The sequence below is a fragment of the Alligator mississippiensis genome, chromosome 2 (genome assembly GCF_030867095.1).
Source record: "Alligator mississippiensis isolate rAllMis1 chromosome 2, rAllMis1, whole genome shotgun sequence".
Taxonomy (NCBI): domain Eukaryota; kingdom Metazoa; phylum Chordata; order Crocodylia; family Alligatoridae; genus Alligator; species Alligator mississippiensis.
The window spans coordinates 235,893,553-235,911,509 of record NC_081825.1 but is presented as its reverse complement, the minus strand read 5'-3'; the positions used below and the strand labels follow the sequence as shown (position 1 = coordinate 235,911,509).

At 48.0% G+C, this 17,957-nt stretch overlaps 1 protein-coding gene across 14 annotated transcripts in view; it reads left to right on the top strand.

The window, feature by feature from the left end:
• DPF3 (double PHD fingers 3) overlaps positions 1-17,957 on the top strand; it is a 249,774-nt gene that overhangs the window by 23,013 nt on the left and 208,804 nt on the right. The window contains exon 2 of one of the 14 annotated variants that reach the window (XM_019496515.2): positions 17,680-17,898. The exons of the other annotated variants lie outside the window; for them this stretch is intronic. The gene's annotated coding sequence lies outside the window, so the exon portion shown is untranslated. The remainder of the gene's footprint in view (positions 1-17,679; positions 17,899-17,957) is intronic. 14 annotated transcript variants of the gene reach the window in all.

Here is a 17,957-nt window from a genome sequence, read left to right as displayed (position 1 = left end):
GCCACACGTATGGTTAAGGGCTTGCAGGCCAAGCCCTATGTAGAGAGACTAGGGCACCTGGACCTCTTCAGCCTCCGCAAGAGAAGGTTGAGAGGCGACCTTGTGGCTGCCTATAAGTTCATCATGGGGGCACAGAAGGGAATTGGTGAGGCTTTACTCACCAAGGCGCCCCTGGGGGTTACAAGAAATAATGGCCATAAACTAGCAGAGAGCAGATTTAGACTGAACATTAGGAAGAACTTCTTCACAGTTAGAGTAGCCAAGGTCTGGAATGGGCTCCCAAGGGAGGTGGTGCTCTCCCCTACCCTGGGGGTCTTCAAGAGGAGGTTAGATAGGCATCTAGCTGGGGTCATCTAAACCCAGCACTCATTCCTGCCTATGCAGGGGGTCGGACTCAATGATCTATTGAGGTCCCTTCCGACCCTAACATCTATGAATCTATGAACTTGGTCTATATTTCCTTAGGTTGTTAATGAGAATGTCATGGCAAACAGTGTCAAAAGTCTTGCTAAAGTCAAGGTATATCTCATCCACTGCTATCCCCCCTTCCATAGGATCTCTCATCTCATAGAAAGAAACTAGGTTGATCAACTTGGTTTTGATCAATCCATGCTGGCTGTTTCTGATCACCAGGGATCCTGGCTTTCTCTGATTAAAAAAAAAATAAAAAAATCTCCAATTTTTGGATTTAAAAAAGTAACCCAAAATCCACATTTTCCCCCCATGATTAAAGTGAAACATGACTAATATAAAGAGAAATATATAGTCGTGTTTCATTTCTCTCTATATTAGTCATGTTTCATTTTAATCATGGGAAAAATGTGGATTTTGGGTTACTTTTTTAAATCCGAAAATTGGGGATTTTTTTTTTTTTAAGTCGGAGAAAACCAGGATCCCTGCTGATCATCTTGTTCTCCTTTAGGTGCTTCACAATGGATTCTGTCACGTGATGGGGTCCTCAAGGACAGCCGTGATCTCCTAAGGCCCCTCGACTGTGCCAATTTGGCCCAATGGGCACCCTCAGTTCTCACCCACCATGTCTCTGATGGAAAATATAAAGATAGGGAGGCTGCCTTTAAGTCCTCTTGGACATGGTTTGATGGACTCTGTGAACCTCATGGGTTCCTGGACCCCTTGTGGGTTCTGTTTTACAATGGGTGTTTCAGGGCACCCTAGCCTTATGGGCTAGATGCGTGGCTCCAACCTCCCCTTTTCCACGCCCCAAGCCTCACAGATGGTACTGGCATTGTTGTGCCTAGGCCTCGTTATAATTCGGCCCCTTGGCACTGGGCTGTGCATCCCAGATGCTGTGCCCTCTCTGGCACTGGTGTCCCCACACTGCCGTGGGCCCCCAATGAGGCCTCCTCCTTCCCCAAATAGCCTCACCCAAACCACCGGTCTTATAAAACGGCAAACAAAACATAAGTCCCTGGGCTGTAACATAACATAAGCTACATAAGTTGTGCTCGGCCCCTCTACATTACCCAGAGCAGAACTTAGTCAGGCCTTTTCCCATCACATGCTTCAGGAGGGCTCCTTCTCCCTTGGCCACCAGCAGAGAACTGACTCTTAGTCCTGTGCGGGCCGGGAGCGGTCCAAGGCTTTCGGGGGCGCGTGGCGGGCTGTGGCCGGGAGCCCTCAACGGTAGGGTGTGGGTACTTTTGCACGACGGACTAGAATTAGGCACGGACTCGTAGCGGTTAATTAAAGATTGTTTTACTTACACCGTAGGTGGTCGCGGTGCAGGCAGGAAAAACTTTCTTGAGTTGCAGTTACAGACAAACACAAGTGGAGTTTGCTAGGCTCCACCGAAGACACACGCACGGAGTTTGCTAGGCTCCGCAAAAACAAACACGACAGAGCTCTGGATACCCTTGATGAGCGTGCAAAATCGTAGATACGTCTTAAGAATTTAACGAACGAGACAGGAAGAGGTTGGTGGTTGATCAGGCCGCCGAACTCCTCTGAGACGCACACAAAGTTTCTATTACTCTGCCGCGTGCTCAGAGTCCCCACGAGATGGTTGTGGAGTCCTCTACAACTTGGGCGGAAACTGCTCAAACCTCTTATACGACTAGCAAGCCAATCGCTAGCCGCCACGTGGGAATAATTTAGAAACAGCCAAGAGTGGGAAACAAATTTACATACGGGTGGCGGGAACTCCTTTGCATCGGGGTTTTCTCTCTGCAGCTGAGAATTGCACCGCGCAAAGAAAGCTCCATGTGGCGGGAAATAATTCTGCAGTGCCGAAGCGCACACACAATCATTGGGTCATGACATCCCCTCTTGCTGAAGGCACAGCTGAATTATACTACATGCTCGTCACTCGGGTCGCCAGTAGCTCTTACAACGGGTTGTTGAACTAAACGGGTAAACACAAAATCAGACAACATAATAAATTCGTCCTCCAGGGATTGAATCAAATAATTGCTGGCACAAATACATAAACACATAATTATATTCATAATAAAGAATTGAACTATTAGGGCTTCAGTGGGCGTCATGGCGAAGTCGCGCGTCAAGCCCTCACTTCTTCAATGATGTTGTCCTTCTTGGGGCTTCTCTCCGCCACGCACTCTGAATTCCGGATCTGTGAAAAGAATTCTCTTAAAACAGTTATTTCACTAATATTACAAAATTCACATGGAACCGGACGACAAGGCGGTCAATTAAACTCACTATCACTCCCAAAACATATAATACAGGTGTTTGAACATGACTCTACTCTGGACAACCCTCTCTTGTACACTCAACAAGATGCGTTGAGGATTCGTCATCCAGTTCTTCTAAATAATGAAAACCGAACTCATACACCAGTTGCCATTGGTCTGCATCCCCTAAAACCTGAAGTTGCCGCTTATTGAGTCCAGAACGCTGTAGGAGAAATCCAAACATGAATCGCTCCTCTGGTGTTCTCTGTGGCAACAGTGGGAGATCGGATTCGCGATGTCTTACGCTTTGAGCCTCGGTCGGGTATCGATGTTCCCGATCGCTGGATATTCTTGGCTCCATCAGGATACGCAGTCGTGACAACTGACGAAGAAGATTACTCAAACTCCATGGACATGAGTCCTAGCCATGAGGCTAGAGCCTCGTTGGATTTCATCCCAGATTTTCCGTAAAGCTCTTGTAGCTCTGCCCGAACATGAGTGCGACAGGTGGCAGCGCAAACTGCACCCTGTGCATCAGTCACTGGGTTGATTGTGGCTACAGGACGAGCTGTTACTTTGGGAGTCAGTGCTGTTATTGTTTCAGGCAGGAGGGGCGGATGCACTCCTCCGCTCGATTCTCCCTTCTGTCAGCAAGAAGGCGTGGTCGCCGGAAGCGACGCTGCGTCGGTGGGCAGGGTCGCCGGCCGAACTCTCGCGTGTTCCTCCGAAGCTCCACCCTTCTCTTCCGGTTCTTCCACGCGGCCTCCCTCTTGCTCGGCGCCATCTTGGAGTGGCGTCTCAAGATTTTCTTTCACAGCCGCCTCTTTGATTGCTTGAACGGCCATACGCAGCTGGGCTCTTAAACTTGCATTTTGCTGCATTAGATCAGTTACAGTACGGAAAGTTGCAACCAACATTTTCCCCTTGTCGTACCTCGGGGCTACCCTCTCATCTGCGGCGTGTTCCTCTGTCTCCAGATCCTCGCGGAGCTCGGATAGACGCTCGCAACTCCTCAATTTAGACGCCACCATAAAGGGGGCGAACCGGTTGATCGGCACTGGTTCTTCACTCTCCTGAGCACATCGCGAGCAACGGGCACACTCCTGGGTGAGGGTCGGGTTTACTGCGCCTGCCGGGTTGACTCTGGCAAGGGACACAGTCTCGAGGGGCCTAAACAGGACCCGCTCATCATTCATTATGCACCCGAATGCCGCGGGGTGAAGATACACTTCCCTCTCTTTTGGGGCTCCGTCTTCGGAAGCTCCCTCTTCTCCCTTCAGCAAAAGATGTCCGCTGATAAACCTTTCACCTGTTCCGCCTGCCTGGTGGTAAGCGATATGCACCTCCAGTTCCATGATGTTTTCTACTTGGCGTTTTCCACTGCGCCAAGGGCAGTTCTTAACTAATTCTAGTTCCATCGTGCCTTCCCCGGATCTCATCCTCGTCGCCATGTGTGGGCCGGGAGCGGTCCAAGGCTTTCGGGGGCGCGCGGCAGGCTGTGGCCGGGAGCCCGCAACGGTAGGGCGGGTACTTTTGCATGACGGGCTAGAATTAGGCATGGACTCGTAGCGGTTAATTAAAGATTGTTTTACTTACACCATAAGTGGTCACGGTGCAGGCAGGAAGAACTTTCTTGAGTTGCAGTTACAGACAAACACGAGTGGAGTTTGCTAGGCTCCACCGAAGACACACGCACGGAGTTTGCTAGGCTTCACAAAAACAAACACGACAGAGCTCTGGATACCCTTGACGAGCGCGCAAAACCATAGATACATCTTAAGAATTTAACGAACGAGACGGGAAGAGGTTGGTGTTTGATCAGGCCGCCGAACTCCTCTGAGACGCACACAAAGTTTCTATTACTCTGCCACGTGCTCAGAGTCCCCACGAGATGGTTGTGGAGTCTTCTACAACTTGGGCGGAAACTGCTCAAACCTCTTATACGACTAGCAAGCCAATCGCTAGCCACCACATGGGAATAATTTAGAAACAGCCAAGAGTGGGAAACAAATTTACATACGGGTGGCGGGAACTCCTTTGCACTGGGGTTTTCTCTCTGCAGCTGAGAATTGCACCGTGCAAAGAAAGCTCCATGTGGCGGGAAATAATTCTGCAGTGCCGAAGCGCACACACAATCATTGGGTCATGACAAGTCCCCACCCCGCTGGGTTTATATGGGCCCAGGGCCCTGCCCCTTCCGGCCAGCTGACCAGGTGCAGGTACAGGCTAATTTCCTCATTAGCTACCTGCCATGGCAACCTGCACCTGGGCTCCTGTCTGGCTCTTTGGGCTTTCCCCAGGCAATTACTGCTCTTCTAGGAGCAGGCACTTAAGTGCCCTGCGACAGATTCTTTGAGGGCCTGCTCTATGATCTTTCCCAGTATCAAGGTCTGGCTGGCTGATCTGTAAGAACAGGAAGATGGAGTACCTGAGGAATTAAAGATGGGCTGTTCTCCAGTCAGCTGGGACCTCCCCCTCCATGATTTCTCAAAAAAAGACAGCTAATGGCTCTGAAATTCCCTCTGTCAATTCCTTCAGTACCCTACCTATCTCTCCATCTAGCTACTCTAATGAATTCCTAACCTGTTCTTCTAATACTCTAGGCTGTTTGTCTCCTTTCCCTATCTGTGCTGTCAAGTGTGCTTATCATCTGGTAGCTGCCCCTATTTGTGAAGACTGAAGTAAAAAAGGCATTCAGTAGTTCAGCCTTCATTGCACCGTCTGTAAGTAGATTGCCTTTTGCATTCTTTAAGGGACCATTGGTTTCTCTGGTCTTCCTCTTACTTTTGTCATATTTGTAGAATCTGTTTTTATTGCCTTTTGTGCCCCCTGTCAACTGCATCTCAAATTGTGCCTTGGCCTTCCAGTTTTCTCCCTGCATGCCCGTGCAATACTTTTATGCTCTACTCTAATACTATTACCAAGATTCCACTTTTAGGGGTTCCTTTTTGAGTTTCAACTCATTCATGAGATTGTTGTATGGCTTGGCTAGCCTCCAGGGCTAGGGACAGATATTTAAAAAGCGGGAGCCTGAATTGATTCAACCTTTGCAGGTTAGTCTAACCTGCCTAGGTTGAACTCATTTGTAATAGAACAGACATGCAGGCACATGCCTGCAGCTGCTCAGGCCAGGCGCCAGGGGTGTTAGAGTGTGCCCTCAGCTGCAGGGAAGCTGTGTGGTGGGGCATGGCCAGTCTGGGCTGAATTGGCCAGAGCGGGGTTTAATTTTCCCCTCCCTGTCCCACCCACAGGGAGCTGAGCCAGGTCTGCCAGGCATCCCCGCCCTCCACTGCTGCAGTGGTGGGCCAGAGTGGCCCCTGAGGCAGAGGGGGAGAGAGAAGGGAGTTATTCTCCCCTCTACCCCCACTGCCCCTGGGGTGCCACAGCCGGGTCCGCCCACCCCGACTGCCACCAAGCAGCAGAATAAGCCCCCTCCTGTCCCTTCCACTGGATGCTGGAGTGAGCAGGAATAACCCCTTTCCTTGCCCCCTCCAAGGGGCCCTGCTGTCCTCTGTCTGGCCCTGCCAGGTGGGGGCTGGCTGGAGAGTGGGCTTCCCTGGCCAGCTCAGAGGTGGTGGGAGGCTCTGAGCCCAGCAGCCACCACTGCTGTGCCCCTTGCCCTGTGCAGTACCCAGGGCTGCAGCCTAACAAGCAGCTGTAGTCTGACTGGGACGGGGGACTGTTCTTCCCTACCCTCATCTGCAGCTGCCATGGCTGCACCACGCCACTCTGGGTTGCGGGGCAGGAAGCTTCACCCAGCTCAGGTTTAAGCCACCAGGCTGAAGAAGCTCCCTCAGTCCTGAGCAATGCCATGTAGTGTGGCTGGCGATGACGCTGGGGGCGAGGGGAGAAACACAGCTGTGTGGGGCTAAGCCAGTTTCCCCTTGCCTGCCCCGGTAACTCCCCTCCCATTCCTGCCACTTCAGGAGGTGGCGGCGGGGTGGGGAGGTTCAGCCCAGGGCCTCTGCCCTGTGCTTGGAGCTCTGGCTGCAGCCCCCTGACTGAAGCCTTCCACCTGGCTGCCTTTCGCCTTCCAAAGTGGCTGGGAGCAGGAGCTAGAGCTCCATGTATGGGGCAGAAGCTTCCTGCTCCCCCACCCAGAGTGGCCTGGTGTGGCTGTGGCAGCTGCAGATAAGGGGGACAGAACAGCCCCCTGCCCCGGCCAGCCCACAACTGTTTGTTAGGCTGAGCCCCTGGGTGCTGCAGGGGACGTGGCAGTGGTGGCTACTGGGCTTGGGGCCTGCCAGCACCTCCAATTTGGTCAGGGAAGCCTGTTCCTCAGTCAGCCCCCAGCTGGTGGGGCCAAATGCTGGATGGTGGGGGGGCACAGGGACTGGGGTTATTCCTCTTCTCTTCGGTATCTGGCGGAGGGGACAGGAGGGGCTTATTTTGCGGCTTGGTGGCGGTTGGGGCGGGCAGACCCGGCTGCGGCCCCCTGGGGACAGTGGGGGTAGAGGGGAGACTAACCTCCTTCCCTGCCCCTCTCTGCCTCAGGGGCCATGCTGGCCTGCCGCTGCAGTAGCTAGGGGTGGGGGGATTCCTGGCAGACCCGGCTTGGGTCCCTGCTAGTGGGACAGGGAGGGGGGAATTAAATCCCTCTCTGGCCAGACCCCCATCCCTGCCTGTCCCTACTGGGGAGCAGAGGGGACGGGCCAGCCTGGCTGGGCTGGAGCAGAGAGCCCAGCCCATAGAGCATGCTGGGATGCTGGAGGACTCTGGTTTTAATTAAACCAGGAAGAGGTAAACCGGTTTGACCCAAATCAGTTAAGTCTATTACCACATTCAACCAGGTTTATCTCAAACCGGTTTCAGCCATTTTCGAACTGATTTATGTGCACACACTGTCTGTTCTGTTACAGGTTGAAACCAGTTTCTGATCACTTAAACTGGTTCACGTGTGTTGCCAAAACGGCTAGTTTCGTTCCCCTGGAGGCTTGTTCAATTACCCTCAAGGAAAGAGTCACACATACAGGCTGGGTCCATCTAGGTTTATTGTTTGCAAACAGTTCGACCGAGGAGCAGAGAGCTCAAATCAGGGCCGACGATGAGTCCGGCCTGGAATCACATTTTTATAGCTTACATTCAACAGAGTCTTGACGTACTAGAAGTTTATTGGCTGCAGTACCAGTTCCTAATTGTGACGTCTTATCTTGTAGGCTGTACTTAACTAGTTATTGGTTAATGTGACTTATCAGGGTTAGTACGTGCGCACTCAAAGGTAGAATTGCAGCATGCTCAGAAGAAAAGAGCAATTTCAACAAAGTTAGTTAAACTTTAGTAACTTCTTATCTTAACATAACCTTAAGGCACTGGACAGAGATGATTTCAAAATGCAAGGCAAGCAGTAAGAACCACAGCTTGGACATTAGACCTCCTGATCTTTACACAAAAGGGTCATAAGATGGTCATAAGACACTTCTATCATATGGTTGTTGCTCAAGCATTACTGCAAAATTATGGGGGCTAACGTCTTTTTACTACAACTCCCCCCTCAGATGCTTTCTTACTCTAAATTTTTAATAAGTGTCTGTGATAGCCAATTTCTGATAGTGTACAAACATTTCACGGTTAACAACTGATCGAACAGTCCGTCTCAGAAGGGTCATGATGCACGGTAGCCAAAAAAATAGATTAGAGTCCACATTTGTGTAAACGTAACTTCAGATCTCCTACTGGTTCACTTGTCCACTTGTCGGCTTCTTGTTCCCGGGTGTTGTCAGCTTCCGGAGTGACCACACCCTGGGAGTTGGTGTCCTCCGGATGAAAAGGCTTCACTCTTGAATAGTAGGTCCACTTGTCGCTGTTTGATAAGCGGACAGCCGTGTGCGTAGTCAGCAACACCTGATAGGGTCCTTCCCACTTTTCTGCAAGAGGATCTTTTTTCCACTTCTGTACCAGGACCTGGTCACCCGGTTTGAAGTTGTGGGCTGGTGCATCAAGCGGAAGGCTCTGGAAGGATGCAGCAAACCTGTGTAGAGAAGACAAAACAGACTGCAAGGCAATAATGTGTTTCCAAATTTCAGATTTACCAAGTTCTACAGTAACTAGTTCCCTCCATCCTGCTGGCAAGACCCTGGGAGGCATACCAAACATCAATTCAAAAGGTGATAATTTAATTCCCCTACGTGGTGTACTACGAATACGAGTTAGAGCCAGTGGGAGTGCCTGTGGCCATTTCAAATGAGCCTCAATACAAATTTTTGTCAACATAGCCTTCAGTGTCCTATTCATGCGTTCCACCTGGCCTGAACTCTGGGGTCTCCATGGAGCATGGAGTTTCCAAGTGATATCTAAAGCTTTGGACACTTCCTGTACTATTTTCCCCACGAAATGACTGCCTTGATCTGACTCAATAGACTCAGGTAACAGAAATCTGGGTATTATCTCGTGGAGTAGCACCCGTGCTACTGTAGATGCGGTAGCTGTTCTCGTGGGGTACGCTTCCACCCACCCAGTTAACTGGTCAACTAGTACCAACAGGTAATGGTATCGGCTGGATCTAGGAAGTTCAGCAAAATCAATCTGCCAAGCTTGTCCAGGATATTGAGCCCACGGTCTTCCTCCCATGGGAGCTGGTGGTCTGGCAGATTTTGGATTCACCTTCTGGCATGTCGGACACTGAGAGACCACTCTCTGGGCATCCAAATAAAGTCTGGGGGCTACCATTTGACGAGTCAACAAATCTCCCATTGCTGTGCTTCCCATGTGAGTGGAAGAATGCAATCGGTGGAGTATCTCTCCCAGAAGGGCTCGAGGTATCAACACTTTCCCTCCTGGTACGATCCACCATCCCTGTGAATTTTCACTAGCCTTGAGTTCAGCGGCTAGCTTATCTGACCCTGGACCATATTTTACTTCACAATTTTCTAAATAGGAAGACACTTCATGGGCCGTGCCCTGGAACGCTGCCTCTCCTCCTGTTTGTGCTGCCTCTTTAGCTGCCATGTCAGCCTTTGCATTTCTCCTTTTCTGGCGTTCATCTGCAGCCTTGCCATGGGCTCTTACATGTACCACGGCCACCTCCTTTGGTAGCCGGAGGGCTTCCAATAACATTATTATTTGTGGGCCATTGGCAATCTTTTGTCCAGAGGCCGTGATGAATCCCCGCTCTTTCCACAACAACCCATGGGCATGAACAGTGGCAAAGGCATAACGTGAGTCTGTAAAAATGTTTACCCTTTTATCTTTTCCCAATTCTAGTGCACGAGTTAGGGCCACAAGCTCCGCTGCCTGTGCTGACCATGTTGCAGGGAGCTTTTCTTTCCATACCGTTTCTGTCAATGTCACCACAGCACATCCGGTATATCGCACACCCTGTATCACACTGCTCGAACCATCTACAAAGAGTTCCTCCTCCGGGTTCTCAATTGGGTCATCGTTCAAATCAGGGCGAATTAGTACTGTCTGTGTCAATACTTCTAAACAGTCATGACCCGGAGGCCCCTGCTCCAGCAGTAGAGTTGCTGGATTTAAGGCAGTGGTGTGCTTAAAGGTAAGACCTGGATTAGATAAAAGGAAGATTTCATATCTTGATTGTCTGGAGGGGTTCAAAAATTTCCCTCCTTCTCCTCCGAGAATCTGGGGAACCCCATGTGGAGTGTGTATCTCCATGTCAGCTCCCATAACAATCTTTTGGGCCTCTTCCACGAGGGTAGCAGTGGCGGCGACAGCCCTCAAACATGCAGGCCACCCCTTTGCCACTGGGTCTAAGACCTTGAAGTAGTATCCCACTGGTTTCCAAGTTGGACCAACTGGCTGAGTTAAAACTCCTGAAGCTACCCCTTTGTTTTCATGCACATATAGTCTATAGGGCTTGTGCCCATTTGGGATCATTAATGCTGGGGGTCGCAAGAGGGCAGCTTTCAGTAATTCAAATGCATGTTGTTTTTCCTTAGTCCATTTCCAATTTGTGAGACCCTCCTTCATGAGGGACTCATATAGGGGTTTGGCTTTTCCCCCATAATCAGGAATCCACAGTCTACAAAACCCGGTTAAACCCAAGAAAGCTCGCAGCTCTTTAGGGTTCCTGGGAGCAGGCATATCCTGAATTGCTTGAATTCAATCCTTGCTCAGAGCCCGAATCCCCTTCTTAATCTCATATCCCAAAAAGGTAACCTTTGGTTGGCAAATTTGAGCTTTTTCTCTAGACACCTTATACCCTCTCTGTCCCAGGGTATTCAGTAAGGCTTCTGTCGCCTTTTTCCCCGCCTGTAAGTCGGGACTTGCTATTAATAAATCATCAACATATTGCAACAGTGCCACTTCGTGGTGTCTCTCTTTCCAGTGCTCCAAATCTTTTTGCAAAGCTGTTCCAAAAATATGAGGAGATGAAGCAAATCCCTGAGGTAATACCGTCCACAACAATTGGGTCTTATAGTATGTATCTGGATCTTCCCATTCAAAGGCAAACAATTTCTGACTATCTTCATGTAGTGGAATAGAGAAGAAAGCATCTTTTAAATCTAGCACAGAGAATACCTCAGCATCCGCTGGAACCTGGGTTAAGATGGTGTGGGGATTTGGGACTGTATGGTGGTCCACTAAAATCTTTTTGTTTATGGCCCTTAAGTCTTGTACCAGCCTAAAAGAGATTCCATCTGCTTTGGGTACACCCAAGATTGGGGTGTTAAAGGGGGATGATCCCTCTATTAACCACCCATACCTCTTAAATTTTTCAATTAGTGGCTTCAAGCCTATTCGAGTGGCTTTCTTCAGAGGATATTGTTTGACACACACAGGACCTTCTCCTTCCCTCAGGGGAATTTTTACAGGGTGTACATATTTTGCTCGGGCAGGAGTTCCGTCTACCCATACACAGGGATCCACATTTTCTAAAATCTCAATCCCTTTGGGTTCTGATCTTGTCTCAACTGTCCGTAAAGCCATCTGGTAGTTTGAGCCTTGCTTTACCGGTAATTGCACTACGATTTGATCTTCACGGAAGAAGATTTCCGCTTGCAGTTTTGTTAGCAAATCCCGTCCCAATAGTGCTACTGGGCAGGCAGGTGATACTACAAATGCATGCTCCAGCTTATTATTCCCAATCTTCGTGAGGAGGGGCTTATATACAGGCAATCTGATCCGTCTTCCCTCTATCCCTTCTATCGTTACATACTTTCCGCTTCCTTTAGCTAAAGGGGGTTTCACAGGAATCATTGAAAAGGTGGCCCCAGTATCCACTAGGGCCTCATAATCTCTGCCACCTACCCTAATCTGTACCATGGGATCCTTCCGGGCGTTTGCCCGTAGGGCGGTGGCCTTGAATCCCTGGACCCTTCAGCTAGAATCTTCTCCTGAGGATTCCGCTAGCATCTGGCGGTCCCCTCGTTGGGTTTCCCTCTTTTTATCCCGTAGCTTAGGACAATCTTTTTTCCAATGTCCTTTTTCCCGGCAATATGCACATTCATCCGGCTGCGGCCGACCTCTTCCTTTCTTCTGCCCCACCTCTGGTTGCCCTTTCCATCCTCCATTGCCATTAGTACTCTTGCTTAAGGTGGCTGCTAGCATGGCCATTTGCTTCTGTCCACGCTTCTCCTCCTTCTTTTCTGCTATTTGATCCCGGTTCCCATAGACTTTATACGCAATTTCCACTAGCTCTGAAAGGGGTTTCCCTGGTCCTCCTTCAACTTTTTGCAACTTCTTCCTTATATCTGGGGCCGCCTGCCCAATAATCAGCATATTCACCATGCGGTGATTTTCTGAAGCCTCAGGGTTTATTTCACTAAATTTCTTAAAGGCATCATACAACCGCTCGAGGAAGGCTGAGGGAGATTCATCCTTTCCTTGACGGACCTCACATATCCTGGAGAGGTTTGGTACCCGTGGTACTGCCTTACCCAGAGCTTCTACTATAATCCCCAGATATTGACGATTCAGATCTCTCCCTTCCTCTGAGTCGTTATCCCAATTGGGACTCTCAATAGGACATACAGCACGCAGGTCCCCTCCAGGGGCTACTACCCGCTCCTCAGCTATCTTATCCACTACTCCCTGTACCATCCGCCTTTCTTCAGAGGTCAGGAGGGTATGCAGCATCATTTGAACATCAGCCCAGGTAGGATGGTGGGTTTGCCCTACTGACCGAAACAGATTTTGCATCTTATCAGGGTCTTCTCTAAAAGAAGGATTTTGATTCTTCCAATTAAACAAATCTGACGTGTGAAAGGGTATGTAAACAAAGGTTGTTCCCCCCCCTTCTCCTGGAGTCACTACTTGTCTCATGGGACAATTGTAATTGGGGTTCTTGTTATGGGAACTCCGGGGGATTTTATCATGCCAGGATTCCACGAGCTTTAACGCTGATTTGAGCTGAGCCAGCCCCTCTGGGAAGCTGTCCGTTTCCTCATAAGGGGGAGCTGTTGGTGGGAGATTCTCTGGGTCTTTTCCCTTCTTTTCTCCTGAAACCCCGAGGCCAGTTAGGGGTACTACTGAGGGACTTTCTGACCTCTCCCTGCCCAACAAGTCAGGATCCTCTCGGAATGATGAGGATGATGGTGATGATTCCTGGCTCCTGGAACTGGGGCTAGAGTCCGTCTGAGATGATGATGGTGACTCCTGACTCCTGGAACTGGGGCTGACAGGTGACTGTGTTCTAACTCTGTGTCCTGGTCCCTGAATCAGATCTCCCTCACTACCAGAATCAGGAAGGACTTGGGCTGTTCTCCCAGTGTCTTTTGCCAATAACATCTTACACATTTTCTTTTTACACTTCTGAACCCATGGGGGAACAGGATTCATTATAGCACTTATCCAACAATCTATATACGGCCACTGATCCCAGTGGCCGTCCCGGGTTATCACATTTGAAACTGCATTAGCTAATTTTACATTGTAAGAACCAACTTCCAGCCATCCAACCCCGAAAGTGGGCCATTCCTTCTGACAAATTATAATCAAGTCATCCTTTGTCATTTCTATTCCATAGTCTCCCTTAAATTTACCAAAATTCCTCAGCATGCATCCTAATGGGGAAGCAGAATCTTCTTCTCGGGAGCTACCCGAACCCATTGTGTCGACCAATATACAAATGCACTCGGGTCCCTGTCCGCTGAGTCACAAGGTTCCAGCTGAGCCCCCTTGCATTCGACTCTACCTTGTTGGGCAGAATCGGTGTGGCTAGGCTCAGCTATAGTCTCAGACTTGGTCAGCGGCTCATTTTTCTAAAGGGATTCCCCGGATCCAAAATCCAGACCAATATGCTGGATACCAAAACCAACACTTAAATCCTCAGGGCTCCCCAAATTCCCTTAGAGACCATTCAATTGACACAAGGAAAGCAAATACTCACTCTGCTGGACCCCTGGCGCCGTCTCTTCGGACCCACTCAGCCTGGGTGACTCGTTCAAAGGAGTGCCTTTGACCTTTCAGGTGCCCGACTCACGGACCCGGGGGTCGTGACGGACTCCAAGATCAGTCCGGTGGCCACTTCACGACTCCCCTTTGCCGATCTCGTCGTGCCCCGAAGTAGTCCAGAGGGCTCCTGGCTGGCTCGCCAAATTGTTGCCAAAACGGCTAGTTTCGTTCCCCTGGAGGCTTGTTCAATTACCCTCAAGGAAAGAGTCACACATACAGGCTGGGTCCATCTAGGTTTATTGTGTGCAAACAGTTCGACCGAGGAGCAGAGAGCTCAAATCAGGGCTGACGATGAGTCCGGCCTGGAATCACATTTTTATAGCTTACATTCAACAGAGTCTTGACGTACTAGAAGTTTATTGGCTGCAGTACCAGTTCCTAATTGTGACGTCTTATCTTGTAGGCTGTACTTAACTAGTTATTGGTTAATGTGACTTATCAGGGTTAGTACGTGCGCACTCAAAGGTAGAATTGCAGCATGCTCAGAAGAAAAGAGCAATTTCAACAAAGTTAGTTAAACTTTAGTAACTTCTTATCTTAACGTAACCTTAAGGCACTGGACAGAGATGATTTCAAAATGCAAGGCAAGCAGTAAGAACCACAGCTTGGACATTAGACCTCCTGATCTTTACACAAAAGGGTCATAAGATGGTCATAAGACACTTCTATCATATGGTTGTTGCTCAAGCATTACTGCAAAATTATGGGGGCTAACGTCTTTTTACTACACGTGTAATGTCTGTCCCTAACCCAGCTGTGCTTTCCATTCTTCTTCTGTTGCATCAAGATAGCTTGCTCCTGTGCCTTTAAAAAGGCCTCCTTAAAATACAGCCAGCTTTCCTGGACTTCTTTCCCCCTTAGACCTGCTTTCCAGGGGATCCTGCTCATCATTTCCCTCGGTTTGTTAAAGTCTGCTTTTCTGACTTGTGGTATTACATACCAGTTCATTCAGAATTCTAGCACAGAGATTATTTTCTTGTCCTGTCTTGTATAACAAGCTCTTTGCATTTTGCTTCCATTTTAGAAGTGGCACTTTCCATCGCGCAATTGCCATGTTCATACTTCTGCTGCTGTTGCCCTCCTACACTTGCATGTTCCCTTGTTGAATGCTGAGGCAGTCTTCCTTTATTTTGGGCTTTGCCTACATTAGCTTTAATCCACTGGTAGTGTTTGACTTTGATTCAGGGGAGCAGTACCTAGTGCTTGGTGCTGCTAGGAGCACACCATGCCAGCGTCAAGTGAGTTGGTGAGAGATGGGCAGCTTTGCCCACACTTTGATCTCCATCCCATTCTCATTGCATGGGGAGCCCACTTCAACTTTCCTTGCTCTCGTTTTATCTGCATTTGTTTGTTCTAATGTATTCTGTAAAGTCTAACTGAGCTTGACTGTTGGCAATTCTTACTTGTATCCCTATTTTTCTTGACCTCCAAGACGTAGCTCTTTTGGCTCTCTCTTGTTCCTTTTTCCCATTCTTTCTAGGCTGTCTGCTTATTCTTCATACCATTTTGGGGTGACTATTCATCCACATAGGTCTGGAGCAATTTCCTACAACTTTTTCTCCCGTTTATAGGATATAAGTGGCTGAAGGTTTTTGCACCTTTGCCTTAAAGAAATCCCAAGCCTCCTCTGCATTCAGTTTCTCTCTTCCTTCAAGATGGCTTCTAGAGTAAAGATGAACAACTGGTACTGTTGAGAAGACTGCAAAGCTGTGCTCGCTCTGTTGAAATAACAAGGGCTCAGGGTCACATTCAGATCTGGTGCAAACAGTTACAATTCCTTCACTTTAAAGAAGTTTCATTTTCTTAAACCAGGTCTGTATTCAGTTTTTAAATACAACAGTGTGATATTCTGTACTGACAATATGGCATCTGTCATCAAATTTACATGAACTAATTAAAAAGCTAAATGAGTGGCATATACTTTGCTTTTCTTAAGTGACCTTTATTAATTTTTTTACTACATTGATTGATTTTTATTTTGAATTAAATATGTATGTATGTGCAAGACACATATATAAAAGAGAGGATGTTACAGTAGATGATGCTTAGGAAAAAAATAGCATTGTTGACTAATCAATGTCTTGGCATTTCAAACACTCCTATACACTTTGTACTGATTTATTGCAGTGCATGTTCTAACTCTTTCCCATTGGCTGACTTCAACAACTTGTATAATGGAAAAGAATGATCTTTTTACTAGAGGAATCCCTTTACTCTGGGAATTTTTTAAATATTACAGCACTCTTTGGATCAATGCATATCCTAGCAATCCCTTGCCTAAGTGACCTAAAATCGGGTGATCAAACCTCTTTTCCCCTCCCCTCCCCTAGAGAGATGTCTGTAATTAGATAAAATGAGGACAGAATATGTATAAGTATCTGTTATGCTGGGATTCCTGCCCAGAAAGGAAACTAACGTCCTGAGCTGGTCATAATCTTTTGCACTCTTTATATTATTGCCAGGGTTATGGTTTGACAATGTTAGGAGTTCAGAAACAGATTTGCTATTAAAGAGCAGCTGCTGGCTCATGGTAACCTTTCTAAATTGACTATTTTCCAAAACAGTTTGAATTACACATCCTATATCTTCAGTGCTGCGCTTGCCACATCAGTCATTGTTGAGGACATTTTGTATGAAAGAGAGGGCCTAATACTTTAGTAGCTTGTACTGAGTGGAGTTCACTACCAAGGAAGATGTTTCTGGATTTTGCATCCACTTTACCCAAGTGTGAATGACCAAAGAAGGAGCAAGACAGGAGAGAATCAGGCCTTGAATTTTTAATTATTATTTCCCTTTTTTTATTTAGTGCTGGTCACTAGTTGAAAACCTTCCTCCTCTACCTGTGAAATGGCATTCAGTTGCTAGGGTGAGAACTCTTATGATGTGACAGCCAGAAGGCAGGCACACTTTGCTACCTTGTCCATTTTATTTAGTTGGAACATGTTTAACTGGGATGCATCTTAGACAACTGATATAACACCAGTGATACTAAGTGCCCCAAAACAGGGTTAGTGGCAATTCTGCTTGAGGTGCTTGCCTTCTGGGGAGCTAGTGGTGCTTAGATCTCCTCTGTGTCTGCTCCATACTATCTTCCTCTGCTTCTCTCCATAACTACCATAACCATATGTATGGGAAGGCATGGATACTGATTCTGGCTGGGTGTTTGGTCCTTTCACTTTAGCAACGTGGGCAAGGTTGCCATACCAAATGTCTAAGAGTTGTATCTGCTAGTGGCACGGCAAGGCAACAGGTTCCATCTCTATCCTAGGGCAGATAATAGTTTCTCTTATCTTTGCAGCTTCCAACAACAATACTACCATTGAATTGTTGTCTGTTAATTGGGAACTCTAGTTGATGGGGAGGAATGAGCCATCCCCAGTCCTCCTTTGCAGCACTTCCTGATTAATGCGATTGTACTGTGCATAGTACAGTTGGTGTTGATATTGCAAGTTTTCAAGAGGAAGGAAACGTGGTGTCTTAGATCCAAATTCTGGTTCTGTTACTCAAGTTGACTCATTTCATTGAAGTCAGTGGGAAGCTTGTGGAATAAGGTGTTAGTGTAGGGAGTAAGGGAACTGGTATCTGAACTGTAGTAGCTGGTGCTGCAGAAACCTGAATAGTGCTTTATCAACCACATAAGTGCAGCATTTTTCTCTTTTCCTTTTTCATTCTGTAGGAGCTGGCTCAAACACCCCACATCTTACTTTTCAGCCTCTGTTGTGTTTTTATTGTGTCATACACCACAGCAGCAATATAAACCTTCATCACACATGGACTAAGCAGTCCTCTTCAGAAAACCCAGTGATCATTACAGCCACCACAGAAAGGTGGGTTGGAGCCAGATGGAAATCTTCATACTTCATTCCTCCTCCACTTCAGAATCCTGAAGGCAAAGGTAGGAGTCATATTTTTGTAAAGACAGGGGTAAAGACAGGAAAAAGGCTAGCCTTTCTT